The sequence below is a fragment of the Pteropus vampyrus genome, unplaced genomic scaffold, assembly GCF_000151845.1.
Source record: "Pteropus vampyrus isolate Shadow unplaced genomic scaffold, Pvam_2.0 Scaffold14, whole genome shotgun sequence".
Lineage (NCBI taxonomy): Eukaryota > Metazoa > Chordata > Mammalia > Chiroptera > Pteropodidae > Pteropus > Pteropus vampyrus.
Window position 1 is genome coordinate 15434484 of NW_011888795.1, and position 19459 is coordinate 15453942.

A 19459-nucleotide genomic window follows, 5' to 3' on the forward strand; every position below is an offset into this window, starting at 1 on the left:
GTGAGAATAGCTAACAGGCTATGGTGGAATATAAAGTCATTTCAAACAGTGTACCCAGGCTCCCTGAGGTGACACAACCCTCTGGTTAGCTATAGTGGCCATGGTGCCTGTAGTTAACACAGTTTTGCCCTTTGGAGCTCAGATATTTAGAAAGCTGCATGAAGCCTTTACTTCAAGCAATTTACAGTCATCATTGAACACTGCACAACTATGTGGCTGCCTTTGCTGCTGTTTCCAGCAGCTGCCATGCGGATGGGCATCTCCCTATCTTACATTCAGTAGAGCACTATTATGATAGTAAGAAACTTGGTTATTCTTTTACTTTTACAACTTTTTTTAACCAAAAGTTTGACTGTACTTCATTGTCCACTGACTGAATACTGATTGCCCAAGATAACTGTTAATTTCAGATACATTTAATCTATTTACCTACTGCCACTTTATTTGAATATCTCACAGTTGTTGAAAGCACATGGAACATGAGTAGTTTTCCTAATTTAAGATCATATATAGAGGTAAATGTTCTTTTGAAATAAAAAATATTACAATATTAAATATGTCCTTTGTGTAGAAGAGGATTCGTTGGCTGACAAAGCTCTACCTCTTTTTTTCTATAAGTTAAACACATGACAGGAATGATGACTATTTAGAAGTTTAAAGAAATGGCTTACCTCGTTCACAAATCAATAATAAGTCAGTTTCTTCCTAACATCTTGGAAGGACTTTGCCAGTATATGCTTTAGGTTAGAAAAAGGTTAAAACTTTCTCCCTTATTGTTCGTTCATTCATTTATTTATTTATCAATCAACAAGTTTTAAACACTGATGCAGTAGACTGGAACTATACTAGTCTCAGTCTGCAAAGAAAATAAAGACATGGTCTTTGCATTCAAGCATATCTTAATGTTCATGGAATAAATGGATGGATGAATGAATGAATGACTCTTTTCTCTTATTCTTTCTGGTAAATGGTATTTCTAATATTGAGAGAGAGAAAATATCAGATATTCCTTTAGGATAAATAGACAAGAGCTTCTAGAGAATGGTAGCAACTTCTATGTTGTTTCTCCACCTGAGCTTATACAACCACAAAATCAGAAAAATAATATTAATAATAATAATAATAACAACAGCAGGAAATATAAATGGTAGGAAGTCTTATAAGACAGAGACATGTACAAGAAAAACTTTTTTTTTAGGGCTGTATAATCCAACATTTAGAAAGTTGAGTTGTCACTTGTCCATCTGCTGCAAACTTCAAAATCTTACTTAGGATATATCCAAAGAGTAAAGCATTATCTTTGTGATTTTTGTGTTCTGACTTTTTTCTACTGTAACTAGAAGTAGGAGATGGTGTTTTTCAACTGTGTATGGGATTTATGCTATTATTAGGCAATTTGACTATGTACAATCCAATTCTTCTCAAATATTTTCTGAGGATGTCTTATGGGCAAGGAGCTCTACTATGTACTTTGGGGGATACAAAAATGGGCAAGGCAGGAAGCACAGTCAAGTAGCAGAAGTAAGAATGTATACAGGTACCCATGATACAAAAAAATGTGATACATGCTTTAAGAGAAGGAGAAAACACAAGCTGTTGCCACAGAGAAGAAAGGAGATATATTCCTGGGCTTATTAGAGTAGGATTTATGACAGAAAGAACATGGACCTTGAAATTGAGACTTTCTTGGGTTAATTAGTTAGAAATTAAACTGAAGACGATTTGAGGAAGGGTAAACCTTATTGTCAAAGATCACTTTTCTCTTTATTAATCAAACATTTATTGAGCACCAACAGTGCATAGTTGCAGTCTACAAGTAAGTTGCAATCCATCTGAGAAGATAGACTCTTACCTAATAAATACAATGAAATGTGACAAATTTAGTAAAGTGGCATGTACTGAGTATACTGGGAGCACAGAGAAAGAAGCAACTTATTCTGATTAAAGGAGATTACATTTGACTGGGGACTTTGGAAATAAATAAAAATTTTATGGTCAAAGTGAGAGAGAGAATGGCATTTCAGAGGGAACAGAGATCATATGCAAATTGTCCAAGGCAGTGTTTCTCATGTGATTCTTGAAACTCCTCTATGAGACTCAATTGGTATGTTTATGTGTACAGATTCCTGGTGCCACCCAAGCTCTACTGATTTATAATGTCTTTAAATAGAACCCAGAATTTTCCTTCTAAAAATATTTCTGAGCTTGATAAAGTTTGAAAATTGCTGATCCAAGGATGAAGTGATGTGACTCCTTTGGAGAATGAAAGTAGTTTGTCATAGCTCAAACTATATGTGCATGTATAATTATATATGTATAATTTGCAGTGTAGCAGGAGTTGTAAGCACACCCAAAGGAAAGAAGGAAAGAGGGAAGAGGATGCCCAGGGCTTGCCAGGAGATGGAGTGGGCAGGGTAGGTGGGTTAAATATGTCAGAGATAAAATTAGAAGAGTAATTGGTGCCAAGATACACAAACCATGAAGGGACTTCAATGCATCAACTTTGTTCCTCAGGTCGTGGGGAGCCGCTGAAGTTTTCTAAGTAGGTGAGTGACGTATATAGAATATCACACATGTAAAAATCCAAGAAATTTCCAGAGTTATCATCATCATGCCTTTCAAATGGTAGATATTTTATACCCAGTTGTTAAACTAATTGCTCTTTTTGCCCCTACAAATGTGTTTTTAGAAAGCATTTTAAAGATGATTCAAATTCAGTATCTTATTTGGATTTATTTCTTGTGCTTTTGGATATTACCAATAAACATATTGGAGATCTTCTCTGTAGCATGTATTTAATAATTGAAGAACTACCTGAATGTTTATAAGTTGTATCAGTTTGTGAATTTGATGAGGTGATTTTCAATTGCATGTGTGAGACAGAAATCTCAGATGGAGCAAATCGGCCTGTAAGTTGGCAGAGGGATCTATCTGGCATTGCAGTCTAGCTCTGTGAGCCTTTGACTCTCCAGTCATCTTTGTATGGGAGACATCTCACCCACACAAGGCTTAATCTCTGCATAACCGAAAGAGAGACAGTGACTCTGCAGAATTCTTAAGTCTGTGCTGGGGGCTGAAAAACCACCATAGGACTCTCTCAGTCCATCTTGGAGCCTTATCTCATGAAGTTATAAGTCTTCAGAGTATTCCTTGGGCCACTTTGATAGATTTTAAAAAATCTCATTCTCTGTTCCATCCCCCATTCCTAAAATAGAAAATGAAATAAGCATCTACTACCTTTCATGCAGCACAGCTAATGGCCAGTGCTCAGGCTTTTCTTTGACAAGTTGGCTACATATATGTCAGCCTGGCTACACAATGCTTGTTTAGCCAAAGTGAAGTGGATACTTTTGTGAGCCTGATACAGTATGAGTCTCTGTGCATACCCCTTACAGAAACCCTTGCCTTCTGATGAGAGTTGGTTCCAGGAGACACAGAGTGTGCATATGCCGTAAGCACACCTAAAGGACAGCAGGAGGAGGCTGCCCAGGGCTTACCAGAGGTGGAGCGAACGTTAAAATTTGCCAGGATAATCCACATCAATAACTGAGCTTTGATCTTAAGTGCAAACATTTGTTTCTCGCTATGGTCTCTGATGTGGCCATGAGAATGGCAGGCCAACCAACCGGCCTCTGTGAAGATGAAGAGGTTGAGCTCTGAGTGTGGCCCAGAAGCATTTCTGGCGAATCACCTTGAGTAATAAAAGGCTCATTTTACAATGCCTAGAATGTAACGAAAAACTAAATACTAGATATTTGAGGTATATAAATCTCTAATGATACGGCACAAACTTTTCAGTAAGTTTCTTCACCTTTGTAAAACCGTCAATATGTTAAGAGTGGCTTTAAATGATTTAAACTTCCCTAAATCTGTTTATGTGCAACAAAAATAAGTAAGAAAACAGGTGTAGAGATCATTTATGTATATATAGATCATGTTTTATGTATGGTATATTATATTCGTACATATGTATAAAATAAATTTGTGGTTCTTGTGTTCCGGATATTTTTTCTTTGTATCTCAAGAAGAAACCCTTTTCCAATTGTCCGGAGTCCTTGTGTGAAGTGGCAGAATTTGCTGTTCCCTCATGGCTAATGCCAATGCAACTTAGGCTTCGAGGGGACATTATTGCTGGGTAATCTTCAGGGGTAAGGAATTGAAGGAAGAATGAGGCTGGAATATGGAGGTCATGTTGAGAGCTGCTGTATTCCCAGGGGTGGTCTTAGTTGTGTTTCTTGGACAAAAGTCGCTCATGTATGAAAACACATGTGAAGGGGGCTTTTTTGCATCCAAATGAAGGTGGTGGGGAGGGGCTGGCAAATTGCTGCCACAGAAGCACCTTATACCTGAGCTGGCAAGGAGCTGCTGCCCTCTGGAGGCCATGCAGACCTGGAGGATGAGTCATTTCAGAAGTAACTGATGTCAAGATAGCACTTCTATAAATATTCCAAACTATTTGTGACCCTTGTGATGGAACTCCAGTAATGAACTGGAATCATTAAATTTCCTCTTCACTTTACATGTTGGAGATTAGAGATTAAATCTGATTTAGGAACTTAAATTTATTACCCAGATTTGTGGAATTCATACACACTACAAATATATATAACACAGTAACTTATTAAGAACATTTATGTGTTTAATACAATGATGACTCACAAAAAGCCAGCGGGATATTAGTCCCATCTTAAATTTGAGCAAAGAGAAACTCAGAGAAGTCAAGTGACTTTTCCTGGGTCACACTGGTAATAAGTACAAACCAAGATCGGGGACCCAGATTGTCTGATTCTAAATCCAGGGGTTTTTTTTTCCTACCACATGGAACTGATGGTAATAAAGCATATTACAGTAAATACAGTAATTTTAAATGTGAGAAGAAAAGTCTTTGTATTAGTAGCTCCTGTGCTTTATCAGAGTCATTTCAGATATTTCATATGGTCTCTGAAAGATAGGTGTGAATCTGAGAATGTTAGATTTGAAAGCAACCATAGGGATCATCTGCAAGTTTTCATGTTAGAGATGAAGAAATTGAAGTCCGGGTAGATGCAATGACTTGAGCAAGGCCAGTAAGCTGGTTACAAACAGAGCCACCACTGAAACCCAAATATCTTGTCTCCTAACTCAGGAGCCTTTGCATGTCACTGTGAAGTCTCCCACCACTGATGAGGTAGCACAAGGCACACTACAAAATCTTGTGTGTTGTTGAAAAACAACAACGACAATAATAACAAATAAAACCGCTGAGTGGGTCTATGAGAATGTTTATGGTTCTCTTCAGTAACCAAAAGACTTTTACAGTAAGATATTTTCATTCTTGAGGCTCACAATTATTTGTAAAACAGATACAACTACATAGCTGCTTGCTTTGCTAAAAAATGGCTGTGACGTTTGGATACTCTGTAGAAGTAGTGTGGTTTCTTCAGATCAGCGGGCTGAGCTGGCCAATTCTTGATTTATTTTACAGTAAAATGTAATGTTGATTTCGGATCTATCCTAATGCTTGTCAGATTGGGACACTTCAGAGAAAAGAACACAAAATTAGGAGACAAAACATCTGGAGTCAAATCCTGGTTGTGTCACTCACTCATCAGTGACTTTAGGCTAGTCGTTTACCATTTGAAGCTCCCATCCTCCCTTATCCGACAAATGCATATGACGTCATAGCTGCTCTGCCTACCTTACAAAGAATGTACACTATGTTATATATTGTAATGCATAGGAAAACACTTTGTGAATTCTAATTTTAATTGGGATTATTCAGAAATTCCATAATGTTATTTATTAGGGTGAATGGAAAAGATATAAGTTGGCCAGCTGAGCCTCTCTTCTAAGTTCAAAGCTCTGTGCTAAGGTGCTTTATACACACTGCATATAATTCTTGCAACAATCCTGGGAAGTAGGTGTCTTCACTTCAATTTTATAGACAGAATTTGAGAATAAGGTTATACAGTTGGCCACCAGGCCACTTGGTAAGAAAGAGTTGGGATTTAAATTCAATTTATTTTGACTCCTAGATCCCTGCTCTTGAGCAGCCTGTTGTCTCCTCTCTTAGAAGAATGCAGGGCCTGTGACATTATTCTCCTACAGGAAGAATAACGCATTAGTGAATGGCTGACATGATGGCCCAGATAGAGATGCTGTTTGCAGTGGCAGTGCCCCAGCTCAGTCAGGTCCATGCTCTGGACATTTTGATTTGCCACTACAGATTACGCCTGTGTTTTTCCACTGTTTTATCACAGAATCATCCCTTTTATAGCCCCTGTGAAATAAATCGAAGCGTAGTGTTTACAAAGACACTTCACTTGATCAGTCTGCTGTTGCAGCCTTTGAGTGCTTCGGCCCTGCAGACAACTCTTGTTTCAATGGCCCAAAGGAAAGAACCTTTTAAGAAGATCAAATGAGACACCTGAAAGGAAATCTGGTTTCTCAGTCCCATGTGCAGGACAAGTAGCTTTTATGTTTCGATTTAAATTTTGAGAATTGTTTGCCTCTTCAGACTCCAGGGAGCAGAAATAGATTTATATTGGAACCCTGCCTGGAGATGAAACTACATACTGCCAAGTTAACTTACTGTATTGTGGCTTGCCTGGTGATGTAAAAGTTAAAAAGACTTGGATTCCCATCCTGGCTATGCCACTCACAAGCTGTGTGACCTTGAAGAAGTGAATTAACCTCCCTGAACTTGTTTTGAACCTGTTTCCTCACCTATAAAATAAAGATTACAAGTCTATTGCAAGGTTAAAGGTTCAGTTTTCCAAGGTCACATAGCTTGTGCGTGGCATATGTATACACACACACACACACACACACACACACACACACACACACACACACACATATTTGAAGGGTATATTAAGAATTGAAAGAAAACAAAATAGCTTATCAGTTGATTCAAAGTAGGTTTCCCTGGATCTTTGGACAAGCAACAATAGTTATAGTTCTACAAATTAGTATGTGACCTTGGCTAAGTCATTTCATTTCCAAAGTTCTTGTCTCTTAATGGGAAAGAATGAAGAACTTGGACTAAAATTTTTCTAAAGTTTCTTCTAACTCAAATATCCTATGTGTCTATAACTGATTACTTGTAGCACTACGACCACAAGAATTTTGGTGCTTACTGCTTGAGATACTTGAAGGCAACACTTTCCAATGGCTCTGACATTTTTCTGACAATATTATATTGATAATTAAGAATACCTTAAATTGATTATCTGGATATGTGAATGAGTTCGCATATGGCCATGAACTTGCCTGACAACATATATATCTGTCTCACTGCAAGGTTGTATTCAGCTTGAGGGCAGGTATCTGTATCTCGCTCATCTTCATGACACACAACAGAATTCTTAACTCCCAGCAGTTGCTCAGTATGTATGAACTGATTGACTTTTCTGTTTTTTCACATGTATGGTTATCAAGCCTATAGATTTGCTTGGACTAATAAAGAAGTAGTTCTTGGCATTTTCCTAAATGTTTATATTTTTTAACTCTAATTTATGTGTTTTGGACTAACTTCCCAAGCATTAAAATGGGTAATATCATTGAATGGGCCACACTAAACACACACCTTTCCCATTCATATAGTCTCAGCAAGGGGTAAGCCTGACTATATTTTGGCAGGTGAGAAGTGGCTATCAGGTTTATATGACTACTTTTCCTCCTATCCTTTCTTCCCTGGCTCAAATTTCTTCAACACCTTCCTCTTTTCTACTGTATCAAATTTAATTACCACCTGGATTTCCTAACTCTTTATTTTGTATCAAATTGACCTCAAACTTTATTGGAAAGAGCACCTTCCAACATACTACATTTTCTTTTGTGCATATATAGTAAGGAAACACCGGTAAAAATTTAAAAACTATTTGGTTATTTTGAGGTTATCATTTCAATAATTGAAAACTACCTGATATTCTAGGGAGATTTGGAGAAATGACAGACTTGCCTTTTTTTTTTTCCCCCTTGAGAAAAATACCATTCAGGAAGCTTCCAGTGAGCCATCAGAGACAATAGTTAGAGTGATACAGGTTTCATTGAAATGGGCCCTGGTTATTTCTGTGAAATCCTCAAATTGAGCACAGATGGTAGTATTTAAGATACATACAGACCTTGTCATTAAAAAGAAGGCACTTGACAAAGTGTTTGTGGTCACCACGTTACACAATGTTCAATGAGGAGATAAAAGACATGCATGGACCATTAGCATTTGAGAAACTGAGCAAATATGTAGAGAAGAAAAAGAAAAATGTTGACTAGTGACATTAAGAGGAACTCTACTTTTTTCAAAAAGAAACCAAGAGATCTAAGATCAAAGAACGAACTATATTTTGATGTTAAATAATTCCTGGACTCATTCATTGAACAATTTTTTGAGCATTCACTTGACAGCATTCTAGCACAGTAGAAAACACTAAGATGAATAAGACAGAGTATCTGTTTTTGCAGTTAGGAGAACAAGAAAATAATATCCCTTTCTTCTCTTTTTATCTTTGGAACCAATTGAAAGTAAGACAAGTCATCCGGCAATCAAAATAGTAGCTTTATTACTGATAACACTGATTAGAGAACATGGACAAATGGACTTGATAAGTCTAGAGTTTTGGAAACCCACTCTAAGAAGAGTTTGGGTTGGCGGAGTAGACACACTTACTTAGAATTGTTATTATTCAACTTATCTTGCCTTCATAAGATTCATAGCACTTACTAATCAGATAAATTAATTCTTCATTCACTGAGTAAAAGAAGTAAGGAGCAATATGGAGTAAGACCCAAGTGTTAGATCAGTGGAAGTGGCCTCATGGAATTTTTCAGGTAAGGAGATTAAAGGTCTCCAACTAATATTCTCCAGCTTTTTTCTCCTAACTCATGGCTTAATCTCTAAATATATGGTAAAATGACAATATATTTGTCTCTCTTAGCAGAAGAGATCATCAGTGTAAGAGGGAAGCCCTGCTCCAACCTTTGTGATGTAACTCTTCTATTTCATTTTGGGTATCTGGTTCGACCTAAATCACAAATACAATTTCTCACTTTTTTCTTGTAGGTTCTAGACACACTGAGTCTTCATATGTTCTCAACATACTGTGCTTAATAACATCCCTGTGTCATTTCAGGTGTGTTTTCTTTTAGAAATGACCTCATTTTCTGCCTTCTCAGACAGGCAGCCTTTAAAAACCAGTTCAATTATTACTTTTTTGTGTGTGTAAAACTTTATTAGTTTTCTGAAAAGAGATACTTAGAACTTCTACTGAGTGCCCATAGTACTTTTTCCTACCTCCATTATAGCACTTATCGCTTGTTTCAAAATAAGAGAATATCTTCTTGTTCATTTTTCCATGGTGGGTCATGATGATGGCTTTGATTCTTTACCTCTCACTATATTTGTGTCCTTTACCATGTGACTTTAAGGGTCCTTTCACCAAGAAGCAGTTTATTCCCTAGCTGTTTGATTCTGAGTTTGGCTGTGCGACTCACTTTAGCAGTCATAACACAGAGTCTGGAAAAGTACTTGAGTATTTCTGGTTCTGCTCTTATGCTTCTTCTATTCCTTGAGAATATGTCTGGGATAGCCCCTTGGAGAATGAGAACATGTGGAACATGTCAGTTTGTTCCATCTCTACCAGCCAAAGCCAGTCTAGATCAGCCAACAGACAGCTAACCCCCAGACATGTGAGCAAGCCCAGCCAAATACAGATTAACTGCCTTTTTTGCGATCCAGAATATATCACTGACCTGCAGGTTTATTGTGTTAATAAATACATGCTTATTGCTTTATGCTACTGGGATTTTAGAGTGAAATGTCAGGTAAAATCTTTGTGGAAATAAATAACTTATACCTCTTTTGTTTCTTTCATGAGACTGCAAGTTTTCTGAGAGTAGGGACTAAGATTCATCTTTTTTCTTCCCTGATACCTAACATGGAAAAGATATGTTTGCTGAATGAAGATAACCTAGATAAATAAATGAGTAATATACACCCAAATTAGAGATTACACTCCAAAGTTGACTAAATTTGGCTTTAAAATGTAAATACATTTTTTATGGTTGTAGCCATTTAAAAAAATATTTTCCATAAGCTAACATTTATGATGTTTTTATAACATGTCAAGTTTGAAGAAGACTAAAAATAAAGAAGTGAGAGAAAACAAATTGGTGATGTAATGAAATGTCACTGTCAATCAGCTAGCTGACCATATGAAATAAAGAGTCCTCTTATGCAGTAATCCCCACTTTCAGATCAACCATGATCTGAAAAAAGATACCCAGCTACCATTTTCATCCTATCTAAATGGCTACGGTCTGACATTGAAATAGTTCAGGTTATTATTAAGGTAAGACCAAATATTTAATTTCTGCTTGCTTGTATACATTTTAACTAGCAACTCTGTGCTAGTTAAAGAAGCAGAATCAAGTGGTTTAATATTTGTCTTCTGGTCTCTTAGTGATGAGGTAGCTCAAATTGCTGAAAGTTGTGTTTTAGGGACAATTTATCAGTTTCTGAAAGAAGCTGAAATATAAATAAGGTATTAATTGGAAAGTTGAGTGAGTACTGTGAATAGGAACCAGTTCTGAAGAGTGGGTGCAGACAGTAAGCCAGGAGTTTGCAATGCCTTGCCATTTGAGGCTGTCCTTGGGTCACAGCTTTCTTTGAGTTCTCACATCCTATACTTGAATAACATGTCCATTCTGAACATGCTGTAAAAACATAGATACTACAGGTTTGGAGAAAATAATCAAGAAGGATCAGTTCCTTTAGGCAAACTCTTTTCCATTTGGCAAACACTGAATAAATGTTGTAAAATTAAGATACTTCTCGAGTTTCTTAAGAGGTGGAGGGGCAGGGGGAAGCCATTTTTGGTAAGCTGTTAAGAAATATAAATTAAGTAATTTACCTAATAAGTTTTTACCTGTCAACTGTTGTCATGCTGGCCTGAAATGTTCTTCTCTGACCAGTATGAACTTTTCAATACAGATATTGTTTTAAATGTCACTAGAAAGAAGCGCTGGTCCATTAAGGTCCTCAGCTGGGTCCTCGTGACTGCATTCTTGATTCCTGCCTAGTAGCTGGGACATTGCTGTGTGGCTTGACATTTTCTCAGTTTGTTTTTTCTCGTTCTTGGGTCATTTCATAGTGAGACAATACCTTTTACCTTAACCTGCTTGTCAGAACCATAAAGTGAATCCTGTGATTCTTATGGAAAAGATGTTTACTTCGAGATTTCGGTGGAGGACATTGAAAATGGTCATCACTTATTTGTGCTCAGAATAAGTTAAGACTGTTGGTTTTAGGTCTTGAGCTAGACAATGTCAAATATGAAGGCGGCCATCTGGGAAGAGACCTGGTATCACGAAGCATGAGTTTTAGGATAAGATAAATCTGCATTCTAATCTTCACTCTTCCATTTACTAATTGGAATCTTGGCTGGTTACATAGCCTAGCTGAGGCTCAGTTTCCTTATTTGTGAAAATGGGTTAATATAAGTATTATGGATTAGCACAAGTGAAACATATGTAGCAGGTTTTCAAAACACATTAGAGTTCTCTTATTCTCCAGTTCTTTTTGTTTCTTCATGTTCAGGTCATATAAGCTAGAGTAAATTAAATAAATCACTGGTCATAAATGAAGGAATGAAAGCCCAGAGCTCAGAATTAGTGTAGACCTGTTAATATAACTCTACATTGAACAGGACCATCTATGTACCTTAATCACAGTTCTAGGCCCTGACTATTGGGGTGCTGGGGTCAGATTAAAATCACTTGCTGAGAATGAAAGCCAGAGGTACTAACTCAGTAATCTCTTCAGACAGTTAAGCCTTGCACATCACTATGTTTGCCTCTTTAGGCTTAAGAAGTTAATGACATTCTTTAAAAAATGAGTTTTCAAATGCTTGACAATTTCACCTGAGCTGGATATATAATCTGCTCCACATTTGACTCATGAAATAGAAAATGCAGAAATGTAATATAGTGATTTAACCCCAGCTCTCTCAGAGAAATTTGCTAACACACACACACACACACACACACACACACACTTTAGATATTTACATTTGGAAAAACAATTCTATTTTTCAATCTGAGATAACTACTTTTAAATGTAAACTTTATTACCCATTCCATTTCCTGGAGCTCCAGAGATAGTGTTCAGGCAGATGGTAAAATCTGTGTGATTTGAAGGGTGAAATATGCCCATAGTGAAAGATGTGGAAAGGAGTTCTTACAGATGGAAGACAAAGGATTCTTCTCTTATCAAGTTTTGTAGGATGAGATGTTGATCTAATTTCTAGCTATTGTAGGTTATGAGACTACAAATTATATGACATGCTTTATTTTTTCTTCTTTCCTTCCCTCCGCCAAACTGTTGGCATGGGGTCAGGGAAGCCATCTCTGTGTTAACTGCCACCACCCGCTATCTATGAAGTCCCAAGCTGATCATCTCGCTCTCGCCCATCTGACTGTGGAGTGCTGTGAGACATGAGAGGTAGTAAGGCTGTAAGACCCGAATGAAGGCAGGAAAGGTCTGTTTGCAGAGGATTTTGGTCATATGTGCATTGCATCTAAATTCTTGGTTTAAATTGTAGGAGAAACAACAAGGGGTCAGTAAAAACCATGCAGAGAGAAGAATGAAGCTTACTGTCAAAGTATGAGTCTTTTCTACAATGGCACAGGTATGTGAAAGTGAATAAACTTTTAATTCCAGTATAAACTGATTCTTCCAGCAGAAATTCTCCTGGTACTAAGCAAGAGAGCCTCAGGAAAAGGATTTAGGACTGCAAAAGAAGCTCTCATATGCCATTTTATTCTCTCTGTTTTTATAGTTATGTCGCATTAACTTTAATGAGGCAAAATGTCTATCAAGCTTTAGATCTACATGAGAAGTTTTAAGGAGAATGATTATAGATTCAATTCGGAAAAGATACCTTAGATAGTTAAATCTTTTTCTTTCTTATTAAAGTTGACTTTTTAAAAATAGGAGCTTTTTATATTTTGTGCTATGTGACATAACCTAAAAAAACTTAGAAAATCCTGTGATAAAATTTTAAAGTGAAGTGTTTTGAGAAGTAAAAAGACTATGATGTGAGAAATCTTTTGACAAAAAGATGATAGGCAGGTAGACAGAAAAGACTTCTGCATGCTAGTTGAAGAAAAAACTACCCCCGAAATGATACATCATATAACAATGGCCTGGGATGAGTCATTTTCTTTTTATTACTTAGGTAAAATCTATTTAATGATTTTAACATTTATCCATTACATTTTTTTTCTGTTTAAAGTGTAATTCAAAACTCTATATCAAACCTTTGAAGGTTAAGGCAGGCATTTATTTTAAAATGAAAAAAGATTACAGATTTTCAACCATACAAGTCATAATATAGAAGAGATGTATAGTTGGAGACTTTCTGGGGAAATGTTTTTTTGTGCTATTACTCTTCTTGATGAAGGCATGTAATGATGATAAACCTCTATTTCTATCAGGGAAGGAAAGCATTTCAGAACAAATGTAAAAATTTTCTTTCAGGTAAAAGCAACCAGTTCTGTAATTTAATTCTATTCTAAGCCAATGTCTGGAATTTCAGTGAGAAGGTGAAAAAATCTCCATGGTGTTCAGTAAATTAGTTTTAAAATTTGCCTGTGGGGGATGAAAGGCACTTTCCCCTAAGGGAAGGTTTAAATCTAAACCTTTCTTACCATCTGACTTGGGTGAATTCGTGACAATAGAAATAGCATATTGAGAGAGAGAGTTTCAACTCTTCATTGACTCTTATGATATCAAGATTGCATTTAAAAAAAAACCTCCACAAAAAAATTGTTTATCTGTCATAATATTGTTCATTGAATTATATTACATTATTCAAATATCCATTTTTGCAAAAATACTTAGTCTCTTTCGATAATCTCATGGGATGTGCAAATTCATTGCCACTCAAATGTTATGAGCTGACAGGGAATTATGACTCAGAAACAATGATCTTCCGATCTGCGCTGGACAGCAGCACTTTTTTTTTTTATGATTGGAAGATTAAAACTTATAATATGAGCAATGGGGTTTGTAATTAAAACATGCTCAAGAATCTCAGAGTGTGTTAGGCTGATTAAATGTCCAGCCCATTATGTGGTAATAGTTTGGTATCTTGAGAGCTATAAGTTATACAAAAACAACAAAACTAGACGACCCCAGTTTCTGCTCAGAATGATTACCATGTTATACCAGTTAATAGAAACTCATCGCAGCCACTACCATTTATTGATAAGTTACTAACTACTAGGCATTCTGATAGGCTCATTTTTCTTACAGTACCTATAGATGAAAAAACAAAGGCTCAGAGATTTTTAGGAACTTACCCAAAGTCATGCAATTGAGTCAAGATTGAACCCAGGTCTATAGTTTTTCAAAATCTCGTGTTGTTTTACTATATCACTTTGCCTTTCAAACTAAGAGAAAAGATAACATAATATGGTTATTCTCAAACATCTCAAACAATAGTGATTAAAGTTCATTTCTCTTTTTTGTCATAGTCCAAATTGACATGCCAGGATCTGTACAGCAGCAGCTCCCTGGTTTTAGGGAGTCCGTCTCTTTCTATCACTAGGGTACCTTGTCTTTGTCCCTATGGTTCAAGAGGACTCATGACCATGTCTGCCTTCAGCTCATGAAAAGGGGCAGAGGAAAGAAGGAGAGGGGAGAGGGCATAGTGTTTCCCTCGAAGGATACAGTCACTTTTACTCATATGTCATTGACTTGAACTTACTCATGTGGTCATGCCTAGTTGCAAGGAAGATGGAAAATAAAGTTTTATCCTGAATAGCCATGAGACTAGATAAAACTAGGAGTTTCTATTATTATACAAAAAAAGGAAAGAACAGTTATTGGAAATAAATTTGAGACCATCACGGGGCCTTTTCATATAATGGAGTCAACCTATTTCATTTTAGTGAAGATTTTAAGTTCCAGAGAGACTGTGTAAATTAGCTGAGATTGTACATGAATAGGTGGCACAACAAGCCTAGACACCAGTTGTCCTGACCTCCAGCCCTGTGCTTTTTCTACTATATCAAATGAGCTTTATAGCTTCACTGCTGCTGGTGAAAAAAAAAAAAAAGCCAAATCGGACCAGTGAATTATGTTCATTAACACATAAAACATTCCCAAAGAATCCGAAAGATGATTTGTGCACCTCTTTTATGAGTTAATTTGAAATAATATATAACTATTTGTACATATTTGTATTTCTTTGAATGAAGATTTTTTTTTAAAGAATTTTTTAAAAAGCATTTCTGCATAGCTGTAGAACTGTAGTATGGAGAAATTTAGTGTGATTTTCTAATGGACAGTGACAGTGATTAAGTTCTGAAATTTATTATACTGTGCATTTCACTTGGATTGCCTGATGGATCATTGGAATTTAATTTTAATTAAAAATATGGTGCATCATTGCCTAATAATCTATGGTCTCACACTGCCATGCACTTTTTGGAAAGAATTTTGGAAAGCAAAATTGAAATTGTTTTTGGGTATTAAAATGTTTATGTATTCAACCCATGGGCCAATTTACAATTTAATTCTGATACTTTAAAGACCTATGCTTTGTGAGGATACTGATTAAGAAAAAAAATTGAATTTATTGTGACACATCATTGGCTAAGTGCGAAGCTGTCTCCAACCCCTAAAGGAGTGGTTGAATAGACAATAGATTGTGCACACATAATGAGCAAAAACAAAAACCAAGTGGAACAGAGGATTAACTGTTCCAGCTACTACATCAGCTCTCCACTATCATATGCTTTTATTCACTGAAGCCTCACTTGCTTGGTCTTGCCTGAATGTCTTACGTAAATGTTCAATACCAATAACAATATTTCCTGCATATACTGTGCTTTATGCCTTATAAAATGCTTCCCTTTATGAGATGTAATTTCATCTGAAAAACAATCCAGTGAGATAGATTGAGAGAGAAGCAATAATTCCCATTTGTACAGATAAGGAAATCAGTCATAAGAGAAATTATTGTGAGATGTTGATTGTCACAAAAGTAGTAAAAGAGAGAGTCATGTTTGATTATGAGTTTAATGTTTGCCTTTGATACAGGGTGTTTTCTGTATATAATTGTATGTTCCTGGGATAGAGGGCAAGTAGCAAAGTTGGAGTCACTCCATGACTGTGTGGAAATGAAAACAATATGCATTCTGGTAGTCTGATGCTTCACATAGCCAGACTTTTGGTTATACATGTGAGTTCTGTTTTTATTTTTAATATGACAATTTTTGATAATTTTAATCCTGGAAGGCTAGAGTATCCATGCTAAGTTTTAATTTTCTGCCCTTTCTTTCTGTCAGAATCTTTCTCTGTGCCCCAAACCCCTGCTATACTGCTGTTCCTTGTATTAATTTGTCTTTGCTTGGTTTAAGACCTCTGCTTTGTTATCCTATCCCCTCTTCAAAAGCTTGCCCATCATCAGGAGATATAGATGTAGATATAGATATAGATGTACATAGGCATAGATATAGACATAGATATTTGAATGCTTTGTTGACTACTGCTCTTCACTGGAAAGCCACAGTCTGTGTGGTCATGTGCCAATACAAGATTTTTCCTGTACTATATGGTAAAGAAGGAGGTAATTTGCCGTTTTTCCTTGGGTTCATTTATTTTGACCTCTCCGGAGGTCAAACAGCCATATCGATGAAACTAACTGAATTCTATTTCAAACCTTCTGAGGATGAATTTGCTAATACTTCTGGCTTCTCAGTGACTGGCACTGACATTACATTAACACTTTTGCCTCCAATACTTTTGCAAGATGAGTGCTTGCATAGACTTCAGCTTTGCTTTGGATCTTCTTGGTCCTCTTTTGAATGATATCTCAAGATTCTCTAAGTTTGGTTTGCTACTTGACTATAAGGCTCAAGGAGTAAGAACTGTTTATTAAGTTTTAGTTGTAGACTTGGACAAAATTACTAGTTTTCTATGCTCTCTATCCACATTTTTCTCCATTCTCATATCTTTTCAAGTATTAGGCAAAAAATTTTTTCATCTCTGCAGGCCAAGAACTTCTGTGGTACAGTCTACAATAGGTCGTACACTCACTTTGGAATTCAGCCTTCATTGGAGGGTCTTTAGCTTCCTCAAACTCTAAGGAGCTAACTGATTGCTTCCATATTTCCTCATTCGAGATTCCTGGTGCCCTGAAACTGCCCATAGATTTGCTGGTGACTTCACTCATTAACCTTTAGAGATAGCAGTCAGTGTTCTCCTCTCTGCTTTTCAACAGGAGGTGTTCAAAGACCTGAGCTTGGCTCATAAGGGGGCTTCCCAGGTCACAGCTGAGTTTCTGAAATTGGCATTCTGGTAAGACTTTTATGGTGGAAACATTAAAAACCATTATATAAGCAGAGAAGAAAGATCTCAGGGTGGTTGAAAATTTTTGCCATCTTCTTCAAACCACCCACTAAAGACTGACCATGTACTCAAGTCATAAACTAGAAACAAGAGTAATATTTTAGAGTTATATTGCTTATTTTTTGTATATATAAGGAACTACATCTGGATATTTTTAGATGTATCTATTTTTTGTGAGTATTCAGTTTTCTGTCTTTGTTCTGAATCTGCCAAAGAAGGAGCAACTTTGTTATCCCCTCTTCCCTCCCCCCAAAATAATTTGTTGATAATGTATGGTATAAGAGAAAGAGGTTATTATTAGAAGTTTCTTTCTTTGTAGTCAGCTATTTTAAGATTTTTTTCTAATTGTCAGTAAAAAGATTTTAAGAAATTTAGAAAGATAAGTCCTAAAATTTCATCAGAATGGTGACTATGAGTAAAAAGTATGACCTGAGGAGTAGCATACATTAAGAATTAGTTGTAGTGGGCTCTTACAAATAAAAACAAAAACTGTAACATAATATCAGCAAGAATTTTTATGTGCTATTATTAAAACAAAAGAAACCCCAAAATAACTTTGTTGTCTCCATAATGCACCACAAAATCATAAATATAGGGCTTTGTAGTAAAAGGTGACATAATTCTACCTTTTATTGTTTTAGTAAATTTATGGATAGAGAGCGGAAAGTCTTATAGAATTATTGCACATCTCTTGAAATTTAGTTCAATGATTTTTCCCTTTATTTCTCAGGACCCATCCTATATAATCAACTACTGTATTACACATCTCTCCAGACACTTTGCAAAATGTGGTCTAACAGTAGTGCACTATTTACTTCTAAAGATTCTAATTAAGCTTGAGAAAAAAACAAGCTTGAGAACTATAGAGCTTGCCTTCAAATCTGATTTTGGGGAAGTCACTTATTTTATCTCAGCTTTTGTTTCCTCATTTATAAAAACAGGGGATTGAATATAAATGCAGCAAGTCAAACTCTTTTCCTCAAAGTGTAGATGGGGAAAGCTGCTTTGGAGATGTCATGCATGCCTTACCACCTGCACTTAAAGGGACAAAGTGACTGTGTATGAGAAAGCTCAGTTTTGGGGCCTTGGAACAGTAGTGCAGAGATTTTAGTGTGTCCAAGAAGCTATTTTCTGGAGAACTTATTAAAAATTACATACTCCTGGGACCCACTATAGATATTTTGATTTGTGAGGTCTAGAGAAAAGTTTAGTAACTTGCAAATTCAGCAAGATGAGTCTGGTACAGATGATCCTGGGACCACGCTTCGGAAGCTACTGCCTTAAAGCTATACAATTAAGGATGGAACAGCTAAGTGCCCAAGAACTACCAGTTGATAAGATGTTGTCTCACAAGTTTCCAGAGCTCAGAAGATTTTCAGCTTAGTAGCTGGTCTAATTTATGCTGGATGTGCTTTTGGATGATTTCGCTCCAGGTCAAGGATACACTCTGAGGGGCTATATTATATCATCTAATTCTCATTAAGGACAAATACTCAGGTTTTTCCTTTTAGGATAATCATGGCCCTATCACTTCATAGTTTGTGATGTGAGGTAGCTAATCTTTAACTTCCCATGAAAGCCTTTTTTTCTTGTCTCTAAAATGGGGGTAGTGTCACAGTGTCATTACATAAATTTTCATAGTGTCACTACATAAGAACACATGAGATAATGTATACAAAGCAATGAGCAGAGTACCTGGAACATAGTAGTGTCGAGTAAATGTTACTATTGCTGTTAAAGGCAACAGATTACTTTGATTTAGTAATCAATTTTTAATACAATGTACCCTTAAATTTCCAATTTATTCTTTAAGTATCGATTATTTGTTTGCCACACGCAAAGCACTCTGATATAGTGGCATTGGGTTACATGCAAAGAAGAGGTAAATCTGAAGATGACCTCAAAGGGATGTGCAGAGTTGGGTAGGTCGACACCAACTAGGATAAGGGCATGGAAAGTCTGGGAAGAGAAAGGAAGAACTTAGCATGGCTTGATTCTAGAACTATCTAGCTTCAATTCTAAACTAAAGCTGATGAATCCTCTCAAGTCTAAATAAACCCTAGC